At 39.4% G+C, this 10,833-nt stretch overlaps 1 pseudogene; it reads left to right on the top strand.

Annotated features, from left to right (window-relative positions):
- The first annotated feature begins 241 nt into the window (after positions 1-241).
- Positions 242-1,522, top strand: LOC138429138 (isocitrate dehydrogenase [NADP] cytoplasmic pseudogene; annotated as a pseudogene).
- Positions 1,523-10,833: the final 9,311 nt, after the last annotated feature.

Genomic DNA, 10,833 nt, shown 5'->3' with positions numbered 1-10,833 from the left:
TACTTGGCTTGGGCCCAATGTCAGGCCAGAAGAAGTGATCAGGACAATACTAAGAACTAAACACAAAACCTGGGGTTTTCTGCTGAGTCACCGTGAGAATCCGGAACAGTTGGGGTCCAGCTGGGATTGCCAAAGTGGACACTGAGCAGAAGTGACTGAGCAAAGTGACTGTGTGCTCCCGGGTCATCGCCAACGTAACTTCCCTGCAGGAGATAAGCTGAGTCTGAAAGATTGAGAGGAGTTGGGGTGATTAGAAATTGTAAAGAGGTTTATTGAAGTCAAAATGTCTCAAAAAATCCAAGGCAGGTCTGTGGTAGAGATGCAAGGAGATGAAATGACATGAACCATTTGGGAGTTGATTAAAGAGAAACTCATTTTTCCCTACGTGGAACTGGACCTGCACAGCTACAATTTAGGCATAGAGAATCACGATGCCACCAATGACCAGGTCACCAAGGACGCTGCAGAAGCTATAAAGAAGTACAACGTTAGTGTTGTGTGCCACCATCACCCCCAATGAGAAGAGAGTGGAGGAGTTCAAGTTGAAACAAATGTGGAAATCTCCAAATGGCACCATCTGAAATATCCTGGGTGGCACTGTCTTCAGGGAAGCTATTATCTGGAAAAATATACCCCAGCTTGTGAGCGGATGGGTAAAACCCATTATCATAGGTCGTCATGCTTATGGGGATCAACATAGAGCCACCGATTTTGTTGTGCTGGGGCCTGGAAAAGTAAAGATATCCTACATGCCAAGCGATGGATCCCCCAAAATGGTATACTTAGTACATAATTTCACAGAGAGTGGTGGTGTTGCCATGGGGTTGTACAATCTAGATAAGTCAATCGAAGATTTTGCACACAGTTCTTTTCAGATGGCTTTGTTTAAGAATTGGCCTTTGTATCTGAGCACCAAAAACACTATTTTGAAGAAATACGATGGAGGTTTTAAAGACATCTTTCAGGAGATATATGACAAGCAGTACAAATCTGAGTTTGAAGCTCAGAGTATCTGGTATGAGCACAGGCTCATTGATGACATGGTGGCCCAAACTATGAAGTTGGAGGGGGGCTTCATTTGGGCCTGTGGAACTATGATGGGGACGTGCAGTCAGACTCCATGGCCCAAGGTTATAGCTCTCTTGGCGTGATGACCAGTGTGCTGATTTGTCCAAACGGCAAGACAGTAGAAGAAGAGGCTGCCCACGGGACTGTAACCCGTCACTACTGAATGTACCAGAAAGGACAGGAGACATCCACCAACCCCATTACTTCAATTTTTGCCTGGACCAGAGACTTAGCCCACAGAGCTAAGCTTGATAACAAAGAGCTCAGCTTTTCAGCAAAGGCTTTGGAAGAAATCTGTATTGAGATCATTGAGGCTGGCTTCATGACCAAGGACTTAGCTGCATGTATTAAAGGGTTACCCAACGTGCAGTGTTCTGACTACTTGCATACTTCTTAGTTCATGGATAAACTCAGACAGAACCTGCAGTTAAAACTAGTCCAGGCAAAACTTTAAGATCATTTCTTGTCTTTGGAGGATTTTTTTTTTTTTCTTGTAACTAGGGTCTACTGGTTTACATTTGTCTCTATAACTCTCATGGGTAAAGGCAAGATCAATGTTGTGATTTGTTTAGAAGCCAGAGTTTATCTTTTCTATAAGTTTACAGTCTTTTTCTTATGCATACAGTTATGCCACCTTTGTGAACATGGCCAGGGACTTTAAAAAAAATTTTATTTTCTACTAATAGCGTAAGAATTATTATTTTTTCTTTTTTTCTTTTATTATTTTATTTTTAAAATATAAATTTATTTATTTTAATTGGAAGTTAATTACTTTACAATATTGTATTGGTTTTCCCATACATCAACATGAATCCACCACAGGTATACACGTGGAACCCCCCCTCCCTCTTCCTTCCCCGTACCATCCCTCCGGGTCGTCTCAGTGCACCAGCCCCAAGCAACCAGTATCATGCATCGAACCTGGACTGGTGATTCATTTTATATATGATATTATACATGTTTCAATGCCATTCTTCCAAATCATCCCACCCTCTCCCTCTCCCTCAGAGTCCAAAAGACTGTTCTATACATCTATGTCTCTTTTGCTGTCTCACATACAGAGTTACCATTACCATCTTTCTAAATTTCATATATATACATTAGTATAGTGTATTGGTGTTTTTCTTTCTGGCTTGCTTCACTCTGTATAATACGCTCCAGTTTTCATCCACCTCATTAGAACTGATTCAAATGTATTATTTTTAACGGCTGAGTAATACTCCATTGTGTATATGTACCACAGCTTTCTTATCCATTCATCTGCTGATGGACATCTAGGTTGCTTCCATGTCCTGGCTATTATAAACAATGCTGCGATGAACATTGGGGCACACGTGTCTCTTTCGATTATGGTTTCCTCAGTGTGTATGCCCAGAAGTGGGATTTCTGGGTCAGAAGGCAGTTCTATTTCCAGTTTTTAAAGGAATCTCCACACTGTTCTCCATAGTGGCTGTACTAGTTTGCATTCCCACCAACAGTGTAAGAGGGTTCCCTTTTCTCCACATCCTCTCCAGCATTTATTCACAGAGCTAGAACAAATAATTTCACAATTTGTATGGAAATACAAAAAACCTCGAATAGCCAAAGCAATCTTGAGAAAGAAGAATGGAACTAGAGGAATCAACCTGCCTGACTTCAGGCTCTACTACAAAGCCACAGTCATCAAGACAGTATGGTACTGGCACAAAGAGAGAAATATAGATCAATGGAACAAAATAGAAAGCCCAGAGATAAATCCACACACCTATGGACACCTTATCTTTGACAAAGGAGGCAAGAATATACAGTGGATTAAAGACAATCTCTTTAACAAGTGGTGCTGGGAAAACTGGTCAACCGCTTGTAAAAGAATGAAACTAGAACATTTTCTAACACCATACACAAAAATAAACTCAAGTGGATTAAAGATCTAAACGTAAGACCAGAAACTATAAAACTAGAGGAGAACATAGGCAAAACACTCTCTGACATAAATCACAGCAAGATCCTCTATGACCCATCTCCCAGAATACTGGAAATAAAAGCAAAAACAAATAAGTGGGACCTAATTAAACTTAAAAGCTTCGCACAACAAAGGAAACTATAAGCAAGGTGAAAAGACAGCCTTCAGAATGGGAGAAAATAATAGCAAATGAAGCAACTGACAAACAACTAATCTCAAAAATATACAAGCAACTCCTGCAGCTCAATTCCAGAAAAATAAACGACCCAATAAAAAAAATGGGCCAAAAAACTAAATAGACATTTCTGCAAAGAAGACATACAGATGGCTAACAAACACATGAAAAGATGCTCAACATCACTCATTATCAGAGAAATGCAAATCAAAACCACAAGGAGGTACCATTTCACGCCAGTCAGAATGGCTGTGATCCAAAAGTCTACAAGGAATTATTTTTCATGTCCACTTGTACTCACTGTCACTTTTTCTCATGTGCTGAGATCAATGACCAAAATGAACAGTGCTCAAAAGGATAAACTATAGCCACAGCATTATCCCCTGAAATTGTATAAAGTAGAGTTTCATTCCCTTTCCTGCTTTCCATGGTCTGGGGCCCTGGGTCATTCTAATGTGACAGACATCTCATTGGTTGCAGTAGAAGCTGTATGTTAGACTTGCACATGATTTGAAATGAAGAGCATGGCCGTAACTAAAACCTGTTGAAGACTCATCTTTGTAAAGAGCTCTAGTTGAATCTTCTAAAAATACTAAATATTTTTGAGCTCCTTGGAGAATCCAGAAGTAATACTACCTGGGGGGAGGGGGTGTTTGTCCTCTGTGTTTGTGTCCTCCTCCTGGCCTTGTGTGGCCTAAGTATTATGCCACCTTGAACAGCATGCTTCGTCCAAGTGCAATAATACAAGCTGCACCTTTTTTTTTTTTTTTTGACTTCTGCTGGCCTCTTTTATTTCCTTTATGTAAATGTGATTTTTCAGAAGTTGATTGTAAACACTATTCTAGTCCTGTTCTTCATGTAAACTATCGATATTAATTAAAATTCAGTGCTAATGAAAAAAAAACCTCAAAACCTGATAAAATTCACCAATTTAGTAAAAAATTAACCAGTTTCTAATTTTTTCTTTACTAGAAATAGTAGAATCATAAATCATACAGTTGCAAATCGAGATTTTCAGTTACATTAATTGGTAATGCTCAGGATATAATATCTACGACAAAGTTAGAAGAAATGTATTGTTTTCAAAATAAGTAAAACAAATTTTAAAGGGTTAACAAAAGGAAATATCATAACTCCATGATAATGTTCTGATGTTGTTACACAGATGTAATCTAAGAAATACCATGTACATGTTTAATGCTATGAAACTTGTTTCCATCATTATCTTCTATTCAAACATCTCTAGATATCTGGCATGAGCACTGGGGATGGTGCACTGAGTGCACTCAGCAAACATTTTTTTTTTGGGTTGTTTTATTTTTTATTTTTTTTTTTTAATTTTTTTTTATTTTTTATTTTTTTTAATTTTAGTTTTTTATTTTTTAAATTTTAAAATCTTTAATTCTTACATGCATTCCCAAACATGAACCCCCCTCCCACCTCCCTCCCCATAACATCTTTCTGGGTCATCCCCATGCACCAGCCCCAAGCATGCTGCATCCTGCGTCAGACACAGACTGGCGATTCAATTCACATGATAGTATACATGTTAGAATGTCATTCTCCCAAATCATCCCACCCTCTCCCTCTCCCTCTGAGTCCAAAAGTCCGTTATACACATCTGTGTCTCTTTCCCTGTCTTGCATTCAGGGTCGTCATTGCCATCTTCCTAAATTCCATATATATGTGTTAGTATACTGTATTGGTGTTTTTCTTTCTGGCTTACTTCACTCTGTATAATCGGCTCCAGTTTCATCCATCTCATCAGAACTGATTCAAATGAATTCTTTTTAACGGCTGAGTAATACTCCATTGTGTATATGTACCACAGCTTTCTTATCCATTCATCTGCTGATGGACATCTAGGTTGTTTCCATGTCCTGGCTATTATAAACAGTGCTGCGATGAACATTGGGGTACATGTGTCTCTTTCAATTCTGGTTTCCTCGGTGTGTATGCCCAGCAGGGGGATTGCTGGGTCATAAGGTAGTTCTATTTGCAATTTTTTAAGGAATCTCCACACTGTTCTCCATAGTGGCTGTACTAGTTTGCATTCCCACCAACAGTGTAGGAGGGTTCCCTTTTCTCCACACCCTCTCCAGCATTTATTGCTTTCAGCAAACATTTTTGAAATGAATGAATACATATATGACGACTGATCCTTGACAAAAAATTTATGGTGTAGAAAGTGGGACATTTTTCAGTAATTATGCCTTTGGAACCTCATAACAGCCTAGTGGTTTGGATAGAAGGATAACTACAAACTCTATCTTAAAAATAAAAGAAGGGCAATTCAGAAGGACTAATTGATTTGTCTGAGTTCACACCCGGTATGTAATAGAGCTGTCTTTTAAATCCAAGTTTTGGTGCTGATGCTTTTCTAACTTGACCTTCAAACTTAAGTTTATGTACAGTATAAGGACTGAGAATTCTTTAACAAGTCAACTGGCACTCCATAAATTTGTAAAATGTCAAAATAAAATTGTTCTAATTTTTTAAAATTAGACTCATTAATCTAAATAAACATAGACACCATTAAAATAAATTTAGAATCTGCGAATAATTGAACACATTGTCTTAGGACTAAAATGGGAGGAAACCACAGGTGTGTGTAATAAAAACAATCATGCTGTTAGCGAAATGTCAGCATCTCTTGGTCTGAAGGACTAAGTAATTATCACAAGAGGAAACGAAAAATAAACTGTAATTAAGCAATGACTGTAATGGTGTTCTTCTGGTGATAATTGTTTGTCTTTATTGCATTCCAGCAGTTCTACTCCATAGATGATATAAAACCTACTATTTTCATTTCAATAGTTACATTTGATCCATGCATTTTTAAATCTATGATTTTAATAAACAAATTGCTTTCTTAAGGTATTTTACGCTTAGCAAACATTTACTTTTACATAAGGCACAATGAACATTTTAAATAACCAGTACCCCATTATTTAACAAAAACAACAGACCATTGTTAATTCATTTGGCCCAATAATCAACAAACATTAACAACTCTGCAGTAATTAGAGCTGTTCAGAGAAGCAGAGCAATGTCAGGAGCTGTGTTGATGAAATCCTCAGGCTGAGGCTCGTAGTGGTGCCAGAGAGAAAATTCTAGGCTCGAGTAGTAGGATAGCCTTCTTATTTCTTTGTTCATTAAAAAAAAAATATATATATATATATATATATATATATATATATATAGTAACGGCCCTCACTTCAAAAAATATCTTCAATTTGTAAAAGTACAGATATAATCAACTATCTGAACAGTCATTATAATCAACCAATCAGTAAAACAGGAGAGGAGAAATTATTTTATCATGAATTCACAGGAAAATACAACTCAGTGTGTATCATAGATGATCCTGAACTTCTTAGCAACTGAGCAACAGAAGGAAACATTATTCTTACTATTCAGCAGAGCCTGGAGTTCTGTGAGGCACTGGATATAAGTCTGTTCATGGGAAAGGCTTTACATAATAATGTAAAGGAGAGCACACTTTACAACAAAAGCATACAGGTATCCCTCATATGACTGCATTTCATAGATATGGCCTTGGTGAAATCCAAAGCAAACTGGAAAGATAAGACTGTGGCATGGACCACAGTGATATGGCTTCCCGGGGATGAGTGCCAGCAGAAACAAGCTTATAGGAGAGGGGGAAAGGAGAGCTGAGGCAGTTGGGGGTGGTTCCCACTTCACACAGGCATACATTTCTATGTGAACCAGGAGGCAACTCCCTCCCTATTTGAAGCCCTTCAAAGATAACCCATTGCATTCATGACAAAACCTGAAATTCTCATCATGGCCTTCGAGGCCATACATGATTCAGCCTCTGCCCATGTACAGTTACATTTCCCTTGGATCTCTTTGCTCTCACCATGATGGATCCTTTCCACTTTTGCAAATGCAAGAGCTCTTCCTACACAGTATTTCTTCAGAGGCTGCTCCTTCTGCCTGAAATGCTCTCTCCTTGCCTTTTTTGCCTGGCTAATTCTTATTCAATTTTGGAAAACTCAGCAGTGGCCATAGGACTGGAAAAGGTCAGTTTTCATTCCAATTCCAAAGAAAGGCAATGTCAAAGAATGCTCAAACTACCGCACAGTTGCACTCATCTCACGTGCTAGTAAAGTAATGCTCAAAATTCTCCAAGCCAGGCTTCAGCAATATGTGAACTGTGAACTCCCTGATGTTCAAGCTGGTTTTAGAAAAGGCAGAGGAACCAGAGATCAAATTGCCAACATCCGCTGGATCATGGAAAAAGCAAGAGAGTTCCAGAAAAACATCTATTTCTGCTTTATTGACTATGCCAAAGCCTTTGACTGTGTGGATCACAATCAACTGTGGAAAATTCTGAGAGAGATGGGAATACCAGACCACCTGACCTACCTCTTGAGAAATCTGTATGCAGGTCAGGAAGCAACAGTTAGAACTGGATATGGAACAACAGACTGGTTCCAAATAGGAAAAGGAGTACGTCAAGGCTGTATATTGTCACCCTGCTTATTTAACTTATATGCAGAGTACATCATGAGAAATGCTGGACTGGAAGAAACACAAGCTGGAATCAAGATTGCTGGGAGAAATATCAATAACCTCAGATACGCAGATGACACCACCCTTATTGCAGAAAGTGAAGAGGAGCTAAAAAGCCTCTTGATGAAAGTGAAAGAGGAGAGTGAAAAAGTTGGCTTAAAGCTCAACATTCAGAAAACGAATATCATGGCATCCGGTCCCATCACTTCATGGGAAATAGATGGGGAAATAGTAGAAACAGTGTCAGACTTTATCTTTTTGGGCTCCAGAATCACTGCAGATGGTGACTATAGCCATGAAATTAAAAGACGCTTACTCCTTGGAAGAAAAGTTATGACCAACCTAGATAGCATATTCAAAAGCAGAGACATTACTTTGCCGACTAAGGTCCAGCTAGTCAAGGCTATGGTTTTTCCTGTGGTCATGTATGGATGTGAGAGTTGGACTATGAAGAAGGCTGAGCGCCGAAGAATTGATGCTTTTGAAGTGTGTTGTTGGAGAAGACTCTTGAGGGTCCCTTGGACTGCAAGGAGATCCAACCAGTCCATTCTGAAGGAGATCAACCCTGGGATTTCTTTGGAAGGACTGATGCTAAAGCTGAAGCTCCAGTACTTTGGACACCTCATGTGAAGAGTTGACTCACTGGAAAAGACTCTGATGCTGGGAGAGATTGGGGGCAGGAGGAGAAGGGGACAACCCAGGATGAGATGGCTGGATGGTATCACGGACTCAATGGACGTGAGTCTGAGTGAACTCTGGGAGATGGTGATGGACAGGGAGGCCTGGCGTGCTGCGATTCATGGGGTCGCAAAGAGTCGGACATGACTGAGCGACTGAACTAAACTAACTAATTCTTGTTCATTTTGTATTCCTGCTACAAAGAAGATCATACTGGCCACTGCCTTGCCTCGTTTATAGTAAATAACATCTGTAATTCCTTTAAATAGAATGTGGCATTTTTCTTCATAGCTTATGTGTAACAACCTATTTGTGCTTTCATTTACTTTAATTCTTCTTATGTGTATACGCATGGAGTAATATGCATACATACATATATTATCTAGCACCAAGAGAACCTAGAACCACATCTAGCACCCACACCTTGGTTTCTAACATCTTTCTCAATATAAGGAGTAAGGGATCCTTGGACAAATGATGATTCTAGGGGCAGAGAGAATGTATCTGAGCCTAGAGTAGCATCTCATAGTGACAGAAAACAATGAAGTGCTTTTAAAAGTGGTGATACATGAAAAGGACATAGCAGTCAACCTCAAAGAGCTCCCAATGGCCAAAGTCGGAACAGTTTTGCAACAGAATATTGATAAATGCAATAACTATAGTACTGCGTTATAATTTAAAGAGTAAAACAATCATCTATGAAGCCATACTGATATATGTGATCAAATAAATAAATGATTGAAGGATAAGAGACAAATGTTTCTTACAGAAGAATTGCAAATAATAAGGGAAGTTGCTCTCCCACACCTGGAGATAAAACTTAATTCCTCTCGCCCTGAGTGTAGGCTACACTTAGTCACTCCCCTTCTAACTAATAGAATATGAAAATAGTTACTATAAAAATAGTAACTTTACCGTAGAGAAATATGACATACACCACCTTCACTGAATGATCAAGGTTAACATCACTGGTGATAAATCATGTTTATAACATGTATCCTTGACATGATGTGAGAAGGGCACTGCACCTTTAGATTATTCGTCCAAAAAGTCCATAACTCCAGTCTATTGTGAGAAAACATCAGACAAACCCAAACTAGGGGATTTCATACAAGCTACCTAATCTTTAATTTTCAAGAGTCTCAAGGTCATAAAAGAAAAAAGAAGTCTGAGAAACTGGCACAGATTGGAGGAGAGTAGGAAGAGATTGCTGACTAAATGCAATGTTTTGTCCTATGTGGAATCCTGGAACAAAAATATTAGTGGAAAAGCTGGTAAAGCAAAGCAAAGCAAAGTGAAGTCGCTCAGTCGTGTCTGACTCTTTGTGACCCCATGGACTGTAGCCTACCAGGCTCCTCAATCTATGGAATTCTCCAGGCAAGAATACTGGAGTGGGTTGCCATTTCCTTCTCCAGGGGATCTTCCAGACCCAGGGATTGAACCTGGGTCTTCCTCATTACAGGCAGACGCTTTAAAAGCTGGTGAAGTCTATTAAAATCTGTAGTTTAGTTAGGAGTATGGCACCAATGTTAACGCTTAGTGATAAACATTCTATGGTTATGTTAGATGTTAGCATTAGGGTAGATGGGGGTAGCATATACTGGTACTCTCTGCACTATTTGCAACTGTTCTGTAAAACTATTTCAAAATGAGAAGCTAAAAATATCTTCCTCCGCAGAACTCCATCAGCAGGAATCATCTCGGCAGTGTATCCATTCCTAGAAGAGAATGCTGTTATCCAGATATGCTGGATAAGACTTTGGTTTCCAGAGCCTGGGTGTATATTTAATTCCTGTCCTGGCCACTCAAGAGCTATGTTATGAACAAGTTTCTTAAGTATTCCATGTTTCAATATTCTCGTCTGTAAAACAGAAGATAGGTGGCTATGAGAATGGCAGGGTTTAATATGTATAAAACACAAACAACAGTGGAGGGTTAGTTATCATTGATTTAATTCCCATTCAATATGTCATTGTTGAATGATTGAAGAATGAATGATGCAAGGTTTTTGCTCAAAGGGAGTTGTGATTCAATTAAAGTCAGAGAGAGTTTGGAGAAGAAGCTGAGAGCACAACGTGGAGGCTCCATGAGGCACAGTGGAGGGGTTGGCATAAAGATGGCACAAGTACAAGAATAAATTGTGGGGGTGGGGGGGTGGGGCAGTGAAACAAGGAGCAATACTGATATGGAAGTGTGTCTGAGTGCCCTGAATTCTGATTAACAGTGAGGAGCGAGTAGTCTCTCTAGGGCATGCTGCCTTAGGTAGGTTCTTCACTTGAACCCCACTCTGCTCTGTATTTGCAGGAGGCTGTTCCCTGCAGGCTGCATTTCTCAGCCTTCCATTTCTGCTGGTTTCCAGCTCAATATGGTCAATTGGGCTTCCCAGGTAGCTCTGTTGGTAAAGAATCTGCCTGCAATGCAGGAGACCCCA

This window comes from Ovis canadensis, chromosome 1 (assembly GCF_042477335.2).
Source record: "Ovis canadensis isolate MfBH-ARS-UI-01 breed Bighorn chromosome 1, ARS-UI_OviCan_v2, whole genome shotgun sequence".
NCBI lineage: Eukaryota > Metazoa > Chordata > Mammalia > Artiodactyla > Bovidae > Ovis > Ovis canadensis.
The sequence above is the reverse complement of the archived record's forward strand: the minus strand, read 5'-3'. Positions and strand labels throughout refer to the sequence as shown.